Genomic DNA, 18,519 nt, shown 5'->3' on the forward strand with positions numbered 1-18,519 from the left:
CGCAGCAATCCCACGTATCGTTTATTTCTTTTAATTCTCTTAGGTACTCCACTCAGGTTTTTAGTGATCCTGCGGGTCCCGCTGCCGCCGCAGGAACGGTAGAGGAGGAGTTCCAGCTGCCAAAGCAAAGTCTCATTGCCCTTCTTTGTCGGTAGTGTGTGCCGCCCGCTTGCGATCTCTCGATCCGGCCAGATAGGGGTGTGTTGTGACATCTTTGCCCTATATCCTCTCGCCAGGGCTGTAAATAAGCATCTTCAAAAGCAGATCTACAGCCTCGCAGTCCACCCCAGGAAGCAGCGTGGCCAATATATTCTCTCTTCATGTGGGAAAGTTTGACTTGTACTTATTCAATTGCATATCTTCGGGCCGTCTCTGTACTGTTATGTACCAAGGACGCGGAAGATTCGGAACAGCTGGTCTATCTCCGAATCCCAGAGGAACAGAGTTTTGCCTGTCAGCAGCTCGAAGAAGATGCACACGATACTCCACACGCCCACCGGTGTCGAGTAACGACTGGCACCCAAGAGCCTCTCCTGCGCATGGTAGCAGAAGGTGCCCTCTTTGTGGGTGAAAATGCCCACTGGTGGCGTAAAGGCACGGGACAAGCTGAAGTCGGTAACCTTGAGGTTGCCGTTTCCGTCGAAAAGCACTTTGGCTGGCTTGAGGTCACGATGCAGAACTCTTCTTTGATGACAGAATAGAATGGCTGCAACAATCTGACCGAGGTACTTCTTAACGACGGCGTCATCAAAGGTCCTGTTCTTGGCATGAGAATCTAAGAGCGCCCTCAGGTACATGGTCATGTACTCGAAGACCAAGTGTACAGCCTTCGATGGTGGCATGAAGACTTCTATGAGACGCACTATGTTCTCATGCTTCAACTCACGGAGGGGGGCCACCTTTCGTATCGTTGTGTCTGGAATCCCTTCGTCTCCATCCTCGACCCAGATCTTCTTTATATCGACGATCTTGTTGGTCGCCTTGCACTTTGCCTTTTACATGGCACCGTACGCACCTTCACCAATCTTCTCTATGATGACGCAGTAGCTCATCATTCCAGGAACCCTATCCGATGCCAGAGAAGGCTGTCATACGTGCAGATCTGTAGTGATCTGTAGCTCGCCAGATGTAGCGTGCGCTGAGGATCGTTTGGACAATGTCGGTACGGTTGGCAGCTCGAGAAAACTGACCGCGCGCTTTGCCTGCTCCCGAAGGGCCACGTGTGCTTGCTTGCTTGCTTGCTTGTTCTGATGTTTGGCTCATACCCACTACGGGGAACTGGGCATTAAACCAACGACACGTTTCTTTATTTCACTTGAAACTCTGCAGGCCAAGATTTTGGCTCAACCAGGATGGCCTTTAAATACAATGCAAAAAATATATGCAAACAACGCAATGGTGAACACAAGAAACAAAACAAACAATAAAGTTAGTACGAAAATCATTGAAAGATAGGACCATAAAAACATGTAATAGAAGCAAGCAGTAAGGGTAACTAGAAGAGTGCTAGACTTTTAAAACATGGTATATTGGATATTGCTAAAAACGTCATCGGAGCTGAATTAACTATTTCGCACAGAATTCCAATCCGCTACCGTATGAGGTAAGAAACTGTAATGAAGTGATTTTGTAGAAGTGAAGATTGGTGCTAACGAATGTTTCTGATAGTGCCGTAAATTTCTTGTACTGAGACGCTTAACAGATGCTGCGCGAGATAAATAAATTTTACCTTTCAGGCAGTTGTGAAGGAATGAAAGACGGTAAACTTTTATCCGGGCTTTCGGCGTTGGTATATTGAACTTCGTCAACTGTGTAGGGGAATCTAGACAGTTGTACTTTACAAATATAAATCTCACTGCTTTACGCTGAACATTTGCTAGTTGGGAAATATCTTTTTGATAATGTGGATTCCACACAATTGATGCGTACTCCAGTTTAGATCTTACGCAGGCATTGCACGCTAGAAGTTTTATGCTACCGGACGCTTACGTGATGTCAATAGATGACGAAGGTATATAACTGGTACAAACATGATAAACATGACTTACGTGTTATAAAGAGCACGTTAACATACCACGCTCATGATGTGCTGGAGGCCGTTTCGCTAGCTTCACATGTACCAAATTTGTTATTGCGTGTCGTGAATGGACGGCGAAGGTAATTGACACGTCCAAACATGATAATCATGATATGCGTGTCATGTAAAACAGAACTACTTGCTACGCTCATAACACGTTCGCGGCCGCCTCGCTAGCTCCACATATACCGAATTCGTTATAACGTTACGTGAATGGACGACAAAATTAATGACACGTCCAACCGTGATAATCATGATATATGTGCCATGTAAATAGTGACTACAAGCTACACTCATAGCACGCTCGCAGCCGTTTCGCTAGCTCCACATATAACAATTTGGTATCACGTAACGTGAATTGACGGCGAACCTAAATGACACGTCCGAACATGATAATCATGACATGTAAGTCATGTACAGCGTAATTATCTTCCACCTCATAACGTTTTGCTGACTTTAAATTGGCGCATAAACCTTCCTCATCCGTGCTACGCATATCATCGATTCGCACTGTACGTGGCGTTTGGAAGATTAATAATAATAATAATAATAATAATAATAATAATAATAATAATAATAATAATAATAATAATAATAATAATAATAATAATAATAATAATAATAATAATAATAATACTAATATTATTATTATTAATAATAATAATAATAATAATAATAATAATAATAATAATAATATCAATATAATCCAAGTAAGGCCAACACAGCAAATTTCTGCAGAGCAATTTGTATCTTGAAGGTCAAAGTGGTGGTGGCATCAAGCTTTGAGGCTAAAATTGACCTGTTTTGCGTTTCCTCTCTATTCTATTACACACCACACAAATCGCCGGACGAGGGTCGCGGAATTGAATTTCGCCAGGGGCGGCTGCATTTTCGCTGGAGGTGAAAGCGATGTAGGCCCATGAGCTTAGCTTTGGTTGAACACAACAGAAACCCAGGTATTCGAAATTTCCGAAGGCTTCCCCTATGGCGTCTCGCACAATCATATGGTGGTTTCGGTACTATAAATCCCACATATCAATAAATCAATGAACGAATGTTCGACAACCCAAAAGTTTGGAATGTATTTTCATTCAACTCCAAATTGTACCCAAATGCTCATTCTACCGACAGAAGCCCATCGCAAGCGCGTCCAGAACTGTCGTAGCCATAGCATTTCTCACACCTTTATAGTCATAGCCAAGGAGGTTAAAAAAATTGCTGGAGTGGAAGCTCCCGCAATGCCTTGGCAGCAAGAGTGAAGCCAGCTTTCGCCCTTCCAAGAAGCCGGAAACATGCTCTTTTCTGGTTGTGCCCACTTAGAGGTGAAGTGGTTTTGATATATATGTTTAAATGCTACGTGACTTCTTAAAGTATAGTTGTTCCCGACGATACAACGCGCTCAAACAAGTATGGGTGACTGAATCTCCAATGAACTTTACCTGCAAATAGAGGCTTACTATGAAATGTTAGAAACACTAAGACGGACCTTGAGCGCTATGTGACCCTAAAAGTGTCCACATGAAACTAGTTGGGGTTGCGAAGGAAACACTGCATTATCAGTTTTTATTCGCTGAACGGTGGTAATTTTTCATGCCCCTGGTAAGACGGCTGCTGCATCTGCCATCTTGCCATAGACATGGCTTCGCGCCTGGGCAATAATTTGTACTCCAGTAATTTTTAGAAACCCTCCTTTGTCATAGCTAAGGTGATTTTAAGAAGGTCTCATATTTACATACATACATACATACATACATACATACATACATACATACATACATACATACATACATACATACATACATACATACATACATGCATACATACATACATACATACATACATACATACATACATACATACATATATGACAAGCAAGAAAGAAAAATAGTTATTTCAGAAAAGGGCTCCCGCATGCGGAATTGAAAGTTGGACCTCTGCATCGTGAGTGCGAGGCGTTGACGACTGAGCCACAAATGTGCACTTCCTCCGACATTTAATTGGCAAGCTAAATATATTTAGCACTTGCTGCTGGTGCCGAAAATCTCGTGAGGAACTATCGTGTTTTCAGCATTACCAGCAAGATGGCGCACTGAGAGCGCGTCACCACATCATCATGACGCGGCGTAACGCGCTCTGAACTCTCACGCGTATTTGCCCCGCGGTAAGGGAGCAGGGGATACGCTAACGCGTGCAGTTATCTCGCGGTGTGGACAATCCGACGCCTTGGGTGGCCTTGGGCTTTCACAGTAACGATTCTGTTGTAGTTACTGAGCGCACAAATTTCACTGCAATTGTTGCACGGCCTCCGTTTGCGAAAAGAGCGCGCTTTTCAGAGACAGCGAAGTAACATCTGAGATGCTTATTCACGTTCATCTGTAGCTGTGAGTGCGTTTCGTGCGTTGTTATGAAAGTGCGACGCGACCACGGTCCCGAAGGCGCCACTGTTCCGAACTCCACCGCCAAGGTCATTAGCCGTTTGGTAGCGTGTGTTACGCAGCTCGCGACTGCTTCTGCGCACAGCTGATAGACGAGCCGACGAGACGATGGTGAGTTAAGGCAAGGTTTATGTACAGCCTAGAAATAGAGGCGCTACATATTCGGCATTGCGGCCGACAGCTTAGGGACTTGAAGAGCCGAGATGTTTCTGACGCGTACGTGAGCTTCTTTCTGACTCATAGGTCAACTGTTGGGGACACGCCGCTGGACTTTTTTGCTTTTTTTCTAGGAACCGAGAGGACCTTTTCGTCACCAACGTCAAAGCAGGAGTGCCGCTGGCCGTGATGTCAGAATCTTCCAACGGGGACCCACCACTGGGCTGCGTCATGATCATCAAATCCAGAGCCCCTGCGCGTGGTTGAGCCCTAGGATAAGTGACGTTGCCACGAATTGCGTAAGACTTGCTATGCTGGAAGGCGCCGATTGCTTCATCGGGCTCGTGGGCGGAGGGGGCTCGCTGTGCGTTGCGTAAAGCAGACCGGCGCCGCCGCTTGATGACGTCGTTGAGCTGATCGCGTCAGGCGCGTTCGATCGCTGGCCTTGATACAGATTGTCTTCGCAGAAGCCTTGACGTTCGTTGAGGACTCCCAGGCGTAACAGCACCCACCAACAGACAATGCACCGGAAAGACGAGCTGCTTCCACGTGGCTCTGATATCGGGTGCACTCGTGCCAGGAAGACCAGCACTGTCTCTCTTGCACAATATAGCTCCATGCTGCGATCACTGGCATCGCTTTGAATGACAAATCTCTTAGAGAAATTGGTTGCCAAGAGGACGGGTTTTTCACTTAGGACGTGTTTCAGCTTGCAAAAGGCATTCTCCTTTTCTAAGTCCCACACTACTTTAACCAGCTCGGATATTCAAAGTGCTTCATCTAGAGGGCTGGCAATGCTAGAGTAGTTTTTCACTAAATGCTGATAGTATCCAGCTAGAAACAAAAATGCCGTTATCTCAGATTTTGTGGTTTGCCGTGGACAGTTCACGATGGCGGCTACGATAATTTCTGAAGGTGTACGCCGGGCTCGCCCCACAACGTGTCCATGGTAAGACACCTCGCCGAACCCTAGGTAATATTCAATAGGTTTCACGGTAAGACCAGCTTCATTCAGCCTGTTCAGCACACCGCGCAAATTCTTGACACGTTCTTCCCAGTTGTTTGAGAAGATGGCGACATCGTCAAGATACGACCGAGTGAACTCAGAGAGGTCTATAAGAACGTGGTCCATTAATCGTGAAAAACAAAAGGGTGCATGTTTCAATATAAAGCTCAGCTTAAGTGGACAATACGTTCCGAATGGAGGAACGAACGTGGTATAGCGGCTAACACGAATTTAGTCACTTCATGTAGAGTGTCAGGAAAAGCTGCATTCAGATTCATCTTCACGAACAGACGGCTTGATCTTATTCAGAAGCGGAATTGTGGGATGAAATTTCAAACTGGGGAAGGAGAAAATGCAGAATGAAAGCGTAGGTGTACTCATTCCTTTAGGTAATGAACGATTTGCTGTGGACAGAAGGGTTCGTAATGCAGCATTGGTTGCTTTTTCGTTAACAGGTGAACGGGCAGCAGTGACGCGGGGGCATCGGCGGCAGCAAACATCTGTGATGGCGGCTCAGCTGCTGCGTCTATGATCGCCGCGTCGGCATGTCGTCGACATGTCGTCGGCGCCATTCGAACTCCGCTTGCCACTTATCGTGACGCCGCCTTTTCTGGCGCTCATGCCACGCAGCGTCTGTAAGCTTGAAGCCGTAGCCGAGTTGCAGAGACGGCACCCAATCTGGGTTCATCTCGTTGAAAAACGCGGACAGCTTTACTACGAACACAACAGCATCTACGTTAATTCTTGTCATTGTGATTCCTCTCTCAGTCGATTACTTTCTACGAATTAGGTGAGCTTCACACACACACGAATGTTGTCGCTGATTCGTCTAATTGAGCACGCTTTTTTTATGCGTGCCAGTCCTCCAACGGTTCACGCTGAACATTTTGGTATGCTCACACCTCTCTTTAATAACTTTCGGTATTTGAAAAAAGCTCGTAATAGTGGGCTGCTTTTTTCTTCCGCACCTGTTGCTACGATTAGAGCAGCCTACAATTTCGGCCATTATCATCGCAAAGGAAGAACCTCGTAGGTTCAACGAGAAACAAAATTTGGACACTTATCCACGATACACCTATTTCACTCAGAGAAAAGTATACTCCCAAAGTCACCATAGTTGCATTTACACAAAGCACCTGGTTTACGACTCCAGTAATACACTGCATTAACAAGAAGAAATGATTATAGTCGTTAGCGATATTGACAGCGTCTGAAGATGACCGGAAGCGTTACAGTGAACACGCGCTGGTATTTCGACCGGAAATTTAAACAGCAGAAGCCGAGTTTTATATATATGATATTTCTAGCATATTAAGAAGCAATAGCGAGAAATTTTGGAAAGTAGTGAGTCCGAGTTACGGGTCCAAGGTCCTATAGTATCAAAAGCAAAAGACGGAAAACTGCTTTTCTCGTTAGACGCCGCCACAGAATTCGGTAATTGTTTCTGGACGCACTTGCGATGGGCTTCAGTCGGGAGAATGTGCACTTGGGTACACTTTGGAGGTCAATTAAAGTACATTCCAAACTTTTGCTGTGTCCGAACATTGGTTGATTGATTTATTGATATGTGGTATTGAGCGTACCAAAACCACCATAAGATTATGCGAGATGCCGTAGGGGAAGGCTTTGGAAATTTCGACCACCTGGGGTCCTGTAACGTTCAACCTAATCTGAGCTTCCGGGCCTATGTCACTTTCACTTCCATCGAAAATTCAGCCGCTGCAGGCGGAAATCGATCCCGCGACGTGCGCCCGGCGATTTGTGTGGTGTGTCCTAGAATACAGAGGAAACCCACAAGAGGCCCATTTTAGCCTCGAAGTTTGGTGGCAACACTCTTTTGATCTTCAAGAAACAAATGGCCCTGCAAAAATTGGCTGTGTTAACCTTACTTGGAATAATAATAATAATAATAATAATAAGCTTCCAGATGCCACGTACAGTGGGAATCGATGATACGCGAAGCACGGATGAGGAAGGTTCATGCGCTATTTTTAAGTCAGCACAACGTTATGAGGTGGAAGATAATTATGCCGTACATGACTTACACGTCATGATTATCATGCTCGGACGTGTCATTTACGTTCGCCGTCACTTAGCGTCACGTGATACCAAATTGTTATATGTGGAGCTAGCGAAATGGCTGCGAGCGTGCTATGAGCGTAGCATGTAGTCATTATTTACATGGCACGCATATCATGACTATCATGGTTGGACGTGTCGTTAATTTTGCCGTCCAATCACGTAACATTATAAAGAATTCGGTATATGTGTAGCTAGCAATACGGCCGCGATCGCGTTATGAACGTAGCATGTAGTTGAGTTTTACATGACACGCATATCATGATTATCATGTTTGGACGTGTCAATTACCTTCGCCGTCCATTCACGACACGCAATAACAAATTTTGTACATGTGAAGCTAGCGAAACGGCCTCCAGCACATCATGAGCTTGGTACGTTAACGTGCTCTTTATAAGTCGTAAGTCATGTTTATTATGTTTTTGCCAGTTATATACCTTCGTCAACCGTTGACATCACGTAAGCACCCGGTAGCATAAAAGTTGTAGCGCACAATGCCTGCGTAAGATCTAAACTGGAGTACGCATCAATTGTGTGCAATCCGCATTATAAAAGTTATTTCCCAACTGGCAAATATTCAGCAAAAAGCAGTGATACTTATATTTGTAAAGTACAAACGTCTAGGTTCCTCTACACAGTTGACGAAGCCCTATATACCAACGCTGGAAGCCCGGAGAAAAGTTTACCGCCTTTCATTCCTTCAACACTGCCTAAAAGGTAAAATCAATTTATCTCTGCCAGCATCAGTTAAGCGTCTCAGCAAAAAAAACAAAATACGGCACTATCAGAAACATTCGTTAGCACCAATCTTCGCTCGCACAAAATCACTTCATTACAGTTGTTTCCCTCATACAGTCGTGGATTGGAATTCAGTACGAAATAGTATATTCAGCTCCGATGGTATTTTTAGCAATATTCTTTACACCATGTTTTAAACGTCTAGCACTCTTCTGGTTACTCTTACTGCTTGCTTTATTTACATGTTTACTGGCCCTATTTTTCAATGATTTTTCAACTAACATTGTTGTTTCATTTGGTTCTTGTGTTCACCATTGCGTTGTTTGGATATAATTTTTGCATTGTACCTGAAGGCGATCGTGCTTGAGCCAAAATGTTGGCCAGCAGTATTTTAAATGCAGGAATAAATGAAATAAAGAAACGTTTCGTCGGTTTAATGCCCAGTCCCCCGTAGTGGGTATGAGCCGAACATCAGAACAAGCAAGCAAGCAAGCAAGCATGCAAACGTGGCCCTTCGCGAGCAGGCAAAGCACGCAGTCAGCTTTTGCGAGCTGCCAACCATACCGCCATTGTCGAAACGATCTTCGGCGCACGCTACATCCAGCGAGTACAGATCACTACAGATCCGCACGTATCACCGCCTTCTCTAGCATCGGATAGGGTCCTTGGAATGATGAACAACTAATTCATCATAGAGAAGATTGGCGAAGGTGCGTACGGTGCCGTGTAAAAGGCGAAGTGCAAGGCCACCAACAAGATCGTCGCTAAAAGAAGACCCGGGTCGAGGAAGCAGACGAAGGGATGCCAGCCACAACGATACGAGAGGTGGCCCTCCTCCGTGAGTTGAAGCATGAGAACATAGTGCGTCTCCTTGAAGTCCTCATCCCACCTTCGAAGGCTGTACACTTGGTTTTCGAGTACATGGCCATGGACCTGAGGGCACTCTTCGATCCTCATGGCAAGAACAGGACCTTTGATGACGCCGTTGTTAAGAAGTACCTCCGTCAGACTGTTGCAGCCATTATATTGTGTCATCAAAGAAGAGTTCTGCACCGCGGCCTCAAGCCAGCCAACATGCTTGTCGACGGAAACGGCAACCTAAAGTTTACTGACATCGGCTTGTTCCGTTCTTTTACGCCACCAGTGGGCATTTCCACCCACAAAGTGGTCACCCTCTGGTACCGTGCGCTGGAGATGCTCTTGGGTTCCAGTCGTTACTCGACACCAGTGGACGTGTGGAGAATCGGGTGCATCTTCTTCGAGCTGCTGACAGGCAAAACTCTGCTCTGCTGGAATTCGGAGATCGACCAGCTGTTCCGAATCTTCCGCGTCCTTGGTACACCAACAGTACAGAGCTGGCCCGATGTTATGCAGCTCAAAAACTACAAGGCGGCCTTTCCCATATGGAAAGAGAACATCGTGGCCACGCTGCTTTCTGGGGTGGACTGTGGGGTTAGATCTGCTTCTGAAGATGCTTATCTACAGCCTTGATGAGAGGATCTAGGGCATGATGCCACAACACACCCCAATGTGGCCGGATCGAGAGATTGCAAGCGGGCAGCACACACCACCGAGAAAGAAGGGCAATGAGACTTTGCCTTGGCAGCTCGAGCTCCTACTCTACCGTTCCTGCGGTGGCAGTTGGACCCGAGGATCACTCAACACCTGAGTGGAGTACATTAGAGAATTAAAAGAAATAAGTGTTACGTGGGTGGCTCTGCTGAAGTGGTACCTTCTGCCTCACTTCTGCAGAGCCACGCTGGCATGAGAAAAGATAGTTTCAAGAAAGATCAGCAGCCCCGGGTGCCCAGGTGGTCTAAACTTCCAGATCCCGTACAATTTGAAAACCATGGATTTAATACACAGACTTTGAAAACTTGGCGATGTTGCGTCAGTTGCTTGGCGCCGCCGCAAGCGGTGGCTGACAGTGGCGCAGCTGTCGCAACATGCTTCGGCAAGTCCAGCCACGTGAGCCGGATAGAGCGTGTGCAGAGTGCTTGACTGCGGTTACGCTGTCTCTTTGTGTTGCCATGCGTACACTGAAAATATCGGGCGTGCTGCTGTGTTCCTTATAACGTGGATGTTTGTTCCTTTGCAATATAGTGCCTAGAATGTTGTATACATTGCTTGGATCTACGTCACCTGACGTCACTGCTTGGCGCAAGTCGACCATTTTAATGAACCACAGTCAGGCCTTGTTCAGCCGCATCTATTTATTTAATCATTTATCCATGTAGCCTAAAGACCCAAAGGCATTACATGGGGGAGGGGGTAATAATAATACATACATGGAATCAACACAAGTACCAAAGTAATAAAAGGTTTTAAAAATTTAATATCATCAAGCAAAAATAAATAACAATAAAATGTAGTTAGAAAAAGTACATGGAAAGCATCTATAAGGACAAACTGCACTAAAAATAAAAAAAGAACAGCGAGGCTGAACATTTTTTCTCACACAGTGGTAAAGTGACCGAGCTATACATTGAGCTGGAAGTATAATTAAGGGCACATGTACATCCGAGGCAGTTATACAGGGTTGCTTAAGGATGATGATGAAGTTTAAATTTGTCGGTGAGTTTGTAATGGCTTTTGTACAAACAATATCCTTAGGCAGTTTATTCCATTGATTAGTAGCAAAAACCAGTGGGAAATATAGGAACAGGTTTGTACGGGCAAAAAATTGTTGTAGTTAGAACTCATGATCAAGGCGAGAGAATATTCCATGGGCGCATTTATAAGGGTAGACAATGATGACTCATTATGATAGAGATTCTGGAAGAGAGATAGAAGTAAGAACAGTCTACGTGACTGCAACAGTCTACGTGACCGCAACTGACTGCAAAGATGGTAACTTCAGCGACACTTTTTTTCATTTATGCTAGAAGTTCGAGAGTAATTTCGGTATGAATCAGGCACTTTTGTTTGGAAGGGACTCTATTTTATTTATTGGGTGAGCCTGGTGAGGGCGTCATATTTGAGAAGCATCATCAAGTTTAGAGTGGACTAGCGTATTGCAAGATAAAAGTTTTGTAGCAGAATTGTCAAAATGTAAGTTTCGTCTTGTGAATCCGAGTGTCTTGTACTCACTGCTAATGATAGTGTAATGTGTACGCTCCATGATAAGTCACTCGGTAAATGAACTCCCAAATACTTGAAATTTGATGCATTTTCTACTTGTTTCTCATTCAAACTTTAGTGATGAGTTATTCCGTTTATTTTTGTAGTAAATGAAATAACCTTTGTTTCGTTCACCTTGACTTCCATCTGCGAGTCCTCGCACCGCATACCTAACACAATAAAGTCCCTCTGCAGAATATTAGCATCTTTACTGCTAGACAACCTTCTATGTATTACGTAGTCGTCCGCCAACAACCTTACTGTAAGAGTCTTAAAATTAGCTATATCATTACCGTAAATTAGAAATAGATGTGGTCCCAGCCCAGATCCCTGAGGCACTGCCAATTTCACGTGCTCTAATGGGAAATGTTTGGCGTTCACCACAATGGATTGGCACCGCTTAGTTAGGAATTCCGTATCCAATTGATTACGCCGATGTCTAAGTTAAGGCTGGTAAGCTTTTTCAATAGTCTGCCATGAGGAACTGTATCAAAGGCTTTATTTAAATTTACAAAAAGCAGCATCAATCTGTCATCTATCATGTGCGGCAATGCGAATGTCTAATTTAACTCCAATAACTGTGTGTCAAATGATCGTCCACGCTGAAAGCCATGTTTGTTAACAAGAAATAAATCGTTTTCTCCTTAGTAATTAATGACTGCCGATTAAATATATGCTCGAGCAGTTTGCTTCCAATACTAGTTAAAGAGATTCGTCTGTAGTTATTTGGGTTAAAGTGGTCTCCGGATTTTATTGTAGGTATTACGCGGGCTAGCTTCCAATCGTCGGGTACACATCCTGTGTCGAGAGACTGTTGGAAAACGGCCCTGAACATGGGACATAATTCTAATTTTACTATCTTAAGCTACTTTGGGCATATCTCGTCAGGACCTGGTGCATAAATTTCAGGAAGGCGATCAATGGCTGCTGCGATGCCTTGCAAAGTGATGAGAATCTCTTCCATTCGGGAAGTTGAAAAATTTTACGTAGGTTAGGTAACATTAGAGTTTCATCTGTAACAACAGAGCTAAAAAATTACCGAAGTCTGTCGCTGCATCTGAAGAAAAAAGGAGTTTTCCGTCTTTCGCTTTTTATACTATAGGACCTTGGACCCGTAACTCGTGCTCACTACTTTCCAAAATTTCTCGCTATTGCTTCTTAATATGCTAGAAATATCATAGATATAAAACTCGTCTTTTGCTCTTTTGATTTCCGTTCTACATACCAGCGCGTGTTCACTGTAACGCTTCCAGTCATCCTCAGACGCCGTCAATTTCGCTCGCGAGTATAATCGTTTCTTCTTGTTTATGCAGCGTATTACTAGAGTCGTAAACCAGGTGCTTTGTGTAGATGCAACTATGGTGACTTTGGGAATATACTTTTCTCTGAGTGAGATAAGTTTATCGCGGATAAGTGTCCAATTCTTGTTTCTCGTTGAACCTACGAGGTTCTTCCTTTGCGATGGTAATGGGCGAAATTGTAGGATGATGTAATCGTAGCAACAGGTACGGAAGAAAGAGGCAGCCCACTAGTACGAGCTTTTTCAAATACCAAAGGTTAATGAAGACAAGTGTGAGCATACGAAAATGTTCAGCGTGAACCGTTGGAGGACTGGCAGGCATAAAAAAAGCGTGCACATTTTGACGAACAAGCGACAACGTTCGTGTGTGTGTGGAGCTCACTTAATTCGTAGAAGGCAATCGACTGAGAGAGGAATGACAATAATTAACGTAGATGCTCTTGTGTTCGTAGGAAAGCCGTACGCGTTTTTAAACCAGATGAACCCAGATTGGGCGCCGTCTCTGCCACTCGACTACGGCTCCAAGCTTACAGACGCTGCGTGGCATGAGCGCCAGGAAAGGTGGCGTCACGATAAGGAGCAAGCGGAGTTTGAACGGCGCCGACGACATGTCGACGACATGCCGACGAGGCGATCATGGACGCCGCAGCTGAGCCGCCATCGCAGATGTGTGCTGCCGCCGATGCCCCCGCGTCACTGCTGCCCGTTCACCTGTTAACGAGAAAGCAACCACACTCTAAGCCAAAAATGGCCGAAATGGGAGCAACGGCTGTTTTTACTCCTTCAGACCCACTGTTACTCTCAGAAAAGACCAAGCGGAACAAGATGGCCGACTTGTTCGAGAATGGGGGAGCAACTGTATTCATCTTAAGTTTGTAAGGGAGCAACGGAAGGAGGAACCGCTGTAAATGCTCTCGTCACGCAACGGTTACTCCCCGGCAGGACACCGCACACAAATATGCATGCCGCCCACATTGATATTCATGGGCTAGATTATTGTTTGTTCTGTGTGCCAAGCTTCACCAAACCAAAACAGTGATTTATTTTAGCATCCGTAGATAAAAGATAGCAGCGCTGGCTGAACGCAGAAGGCCTGAGAATACAGTACGGCAAATACCTAACACACAGAGCAGCAGAATGGAGAGTTGGCACGTCAAAGCGGACCGAACGCCGACACACGTGCAAAACAACGATAAAAATAGCCTAGACACGCCGTTCGTCCGCGAAGTAAAGGCGTCAAAGTCGATCAAGCACCGAAACACGTGCATAAGGAGCCCCCCCCCCCCTCCCCCGCCCAGATATATCGGAGAAGAAAAAAAAAAAAAAGCGGACCCAGACGCGCTTCTCATCAGCCATACACTTAGTAGCACGCTTCACCGTGTAGTTTGAGGGCAGAATGACAAATCTGCGCCATCTGCGCCCGCACGACAAGTGTGGCGCTAGCGTAGCAAACGATGTAAGTTACAAAGTAATTTTTATTCAGTGTTTATGTTGACTAGCACTGAATAAAAATTATACTCAACTTTTTATGTTTATTTATGGGTTTTAGTGTACCTCAGTTTTTTTTTTATAATTGTATTAGGAGAACACACTGAAATCATTGCGCTGACGCCTGTGCTGCCACTGCTCGACGTTTTTTTTTTCGGTGCAACTAGGTTCGCGTTCGCACTACTCATATTCATTTGGTCTGTAGTCGGCGAGCACATGGACGTGCGGGCTTGTGAGCTATGTTTTGATCGTGTGTGTGTGTCGCAGATTTGCGTTTCTACTTATTCGTGATAAAGGTTAGTGTATATTTATCTTTATGGAGCGCGAAGTAGTTGTGGATTTTGCTGCCGGGTGGAACAAACACATCGTAAACACGTCTTCAGCTATCTGCAAGCCTGTTCGCTCGTCGGACAAAGGACTGTGCATGCGTCAGCGTGCAGGTGAGTGGCATTTCCAGCAACATTTAATGCTCTTACAATACATTGTTGAGTGGTTGCGCTATTGAAAGAGAAATGATTTGCTCTTATTCGCCGTATCCATTGCTTGCCGTATCGGACTAAATTACCTCTATTACCGCCTGCATACCCTCTTGCTTCCCCTGTCACCACTGCAGTGCCAGTGTACTTTTGCAGTTAAAAGTTCATTTCCGCAACACTACCTCGCTTGAAAAAACATTGGGGCGGGGTTGTAGCTGCATTCATACTGGCACTTTTCTACCATTGGCTTCATGTAATGTTAACGGCTGAGTGTTGGGGCCTTGGGCCGCATTTTTTAGAGCTGTAAAGTGTATGTAAATCAGTAAGTGAACAAATCATTGTCGCATCACTTCACTGGCATAGCCAGGCGGTTGCGCACAGAATTTTTTTAGGCCGGGCGTAGGGAGCCCAAATTGACGACCATATTCGCTTGCCCGGCCTATTCAGATAAGCGGACCCCCCCCCCCCCTCCCCACACGCCTAAAAAAAAAAAAATCTGCCCACATCACTGCGTCACTTGCTTCACCTCTGCGCTGAACGTACTGTTTTATAAGCGCACCATCAAGCGAGCAGTTTACATATTGACAGAACAATTGGAGGAGGAATGACCCAAATCTTTCAGATTTCTTTAGAGATGCAAAACCTTAGCAAAACTGAATATTGTAAAAGACAATCATAAATGCTGTATGTTCTCGTTAGCGTTGTCATTATTCTGCATCATGAAATCTTTATGCGCTGTGAAAACTTGGCATGCCGTTGAAGTCGCATATCGACGTTAATACCAATCGACGAAAATTTCGACAACCTCAATAACACCGTTTGGGATTTGCCGCATGCACATAATTAGGCTGATTTCCACTTGGCTGTTCTTAACCTGACTTCACTGCTACCAAATGAAACAATATTTGATGCATGTCTTTTACTTTTTTTTCAGGGATATGACACAAATTTGGTTATACTGCAGATGCTCCCAACGATGCTAAAGTACAGAAAGCAAGTGAATTTTGGTAAGTGCAGACTTTTTGTACTACGTATATGAAAGCATCGCTTTTTAGGGGCAAACTGTGCATGTGTTGGCCAGAGAATAGTTCATCATGCCACATGGTTACACTGGCACTGACAATTCGACATGGCTCCGCTGGCCCGTGTGTGTGCTCACACTGTTACCGTTAAGATAAAATGTTTATGTTTTCATTGCAGGGATTGCTGTTTGTACTAAAAAGCCAACTGCCAAGATTTGCTTACGCTGGTACTCCTAAAAGTATGCTTTCCCTATTTACATGGATTTTGGCTTGCACAAAGCATAACACTTGGGCCTAGATTCACAAAGCTGTCCATGCGCAGGCCTTCATAACAGCGTTTCTTGACTTGCCTTTACCCTGTTTTCTGCAGATGTTTCGAGGGTTTAAAAGTGCCACAGCATGTTGACCTCCCCCACTCTGAAATATTCGCGTTCAAAGTTCCGCTAGAGTGGGCTTAACTTTCTTGTGCACCTCTTTGCTAGTCCAAGATACTGAAGTGTTATGCTCTTACTAGAGGTGGCAGTGTTTCTAATGTTTGTATTTCCATCACATTCACCAAGTATGCGATCTTGGCTTGACTGGTAGCACATCCTCAACAAATGTCTTTGTGGCACATGTAGAAGGCAGTACAAAATAAATAGGCAGACATTCACACCGGGAGCTAACTTCTAATAATGCTTTTTTTTTTTGGAAACCACGGTGTGCTTATTCCAATTTGTCTAACAAGCAGTAACCTGTTTGGCTGTGAACCAACAAGACGTTGAACTAATAGAAGCATCACATCTTGTTGCTCTCAAATATATATGTATTGGCAACCTATCTGTGACACTGTCAAACAAAGAATCAGAATATCTGTGCATGCCTTAAGATATATTGCTTCCTCGACAACCGAGTGAACAAATGCACCCTAGTTTACTGAATTTAAAGCATTTTTTCAAGGTAGCACGGTCTACATTTTTTGTCTATAGTTTTGTCCAGCCGTTTGCGTCAGGTACAAAGAAATATACTGAAGATTATCATGTAGCCTCTGCAAATGGTTGCTTTCAAGCAGGCTTTGCCTGCTTGGCTTGTGCCTACAGGTATTGCACAATTCAAGACGCAGCAGCGTATGATAGAACAGTAGAATCGAGAGCATCTATGTGCACGAGCTAAATAAGTATTTTAACATGAGCGGACAGTACGTGTTATTTGCCACACACATGACCACACTTAGAATGCCCATTGGTGAATGGGCTCATAGAAATGTCACTCAGCTGTGTATAGGAAACAAGTTAGCTGAACCTAAGGGTATCTTTAACTGCTACAAATATGCCTTGTTGAGGTGCTGCACATTTTCTTCCAGAATATTGCTGTCGGAGACATCATGTGAAGAGCGTCTATCACATCAGCATTTATATGGCTTGCCAAGTAACGTTTGGCCGAACCTTCCTTTTTTTCACATTTCGTTTTGCAGTAGACATCCTAGAATGTAAGCGCTGCTGCAGTGTGTGTGACTCATTGTTATGAATTGATTCTGGCATGTTTAACCTCACACTTCTATTTTTTTTCTTGCAGCAATGAGATGCTTCACATATGCCTGCGGTGACGTTCCGCTGCGCTAGCCTGATGTAAACACCAGCTGCGAAACTTGAGTTCTTCAGAATTGGAGAAGTTGCCCTTCTCTCACCAATGATGACACAGACTGCCCTATGCTAGAAATTCAAGATTGTTTTTCCACGGATGACGCAGAAAACCTTTGATGTATTGTGTTTGTTTAGTGCTGGCTGTGGTGTGGCGAAGTCTACTTTTACGTGTGGTCACACGTCGCCTCATAAAAAGAACAATAAAGCATTTATTTTCCTTTCAATATTGTCCACTTTTTGTGTTAGAAGCACCCAAGCAGTGCTCTTCCAAGGAGCTCTCGCCATGTGTTAAGCGTGTGACAAGCATACTCGAGATAAATACTCATTTCCCCAAGGAGTAACTGGAAGCATGTGCAGTTGGTTTTCAGAGAGTAACTGCGAACACGTGGGAGGAACGGTAAAGAGTAACTGTTGCTCTTAGAAGAGCAACTGGTGGGAGTAATGGTTGGTCGGCAGGGAGCAACTGGTGGGAGTAACTGTTGGTCTGCAGGGAGGAACTGGAGGGAGTAACTGTTCATCCCCCGAAGGAGGAACTGAAAGGAGAGCAACGGTTCCTCCCTCTGCAGTTACTCCTTTTAGGAGAGTAATGGGAGTGGCAATGCAATTGCTCCCTGAAAGGAGCAACCCCTATACCCCTGTTGCTCCGTTTTGGCTTAGAGTGCAATGCTGCATTACGAACGCTTCTGTTCATAGCAATTCGTTCATGACCTACGCGAATGAGTACATCTACGTTTTCATTCCTCATTTTCTCCTCTGCCACTTGGAAATTTCATCCTACACTTCTGCTTTTGAATGAGATCAAGGCGTCTGTTCGTGAAGATGAATCTGAATGCGGCTTCTCCTGACATTCTACATGAAGTTACTAAATTCGTGCTAGCTGCTATGCCACATTCGTTCCTCCATTCGGTACGTATTGCCCACTTAAGCTTACCTTTGAATTGAAAAAAGGCGCCCTTTTATATTTCAGGCTTAATGGACCGCATTCTTAAAGATCTCTCTG

The 18,519-nt window shown here is 44.7% G+C and overlaps 1 long non-coding RNA gene and 2 pseudogenes across 1 annotated transcript; 2 read left to right on the plus strand and 1 right to left on the minus strand.

Moving 5' to 3' along the window:
- Positions 1 to 380: 380 nt before the first annotated feature.
- Positions 381 to 4,901, minus strand: LOC119175587 (cyclin-dependent kinase 1 pseudogene; annotated as a pseudogene).
- Positions 4,902 to 9,292: 4,391 nt separating this feature from the next.
- Positions 9,293 to 9,982, plus strand: LOC119175588 (cyclin-dependent kinase 1 pseudogene; annotated as a pseudogene).
- A 4,583-nt stretch (positions 9,983 to 14,565) lies between these two features.
- Positions 14,566 to 17,743, plus strand: LOC142777456 (uncharacterized). Its single transcript, XR_012888104.1, has 2 exons — positions 14,566 to 14,839; positions 15,810 to 17,743. It is a non-coding gene; the product is annotated as an uncharacterized LOC142777456 (long non-coding RNA).
- The last annotated feature ends 776 nt before the right edge of the window (positions 17,744 to 18,519 follow it).

Source organism: Rhipicephalus microplus, chromosome X, assembly GCF_043290135.1.
Source record: "Rhipicephalus microplus isolate Deutch F79 chromosome X, USDA_Rmic, whole genome shotgun sequence".
Taxonomy (NCBI): domain Eukaryota; kingdom Metazoa; phylum Arthropoda; class Arachnida; order Ixodida; family Ixodidae; genus Rhipicephalus; species Rhipicephalus microplus.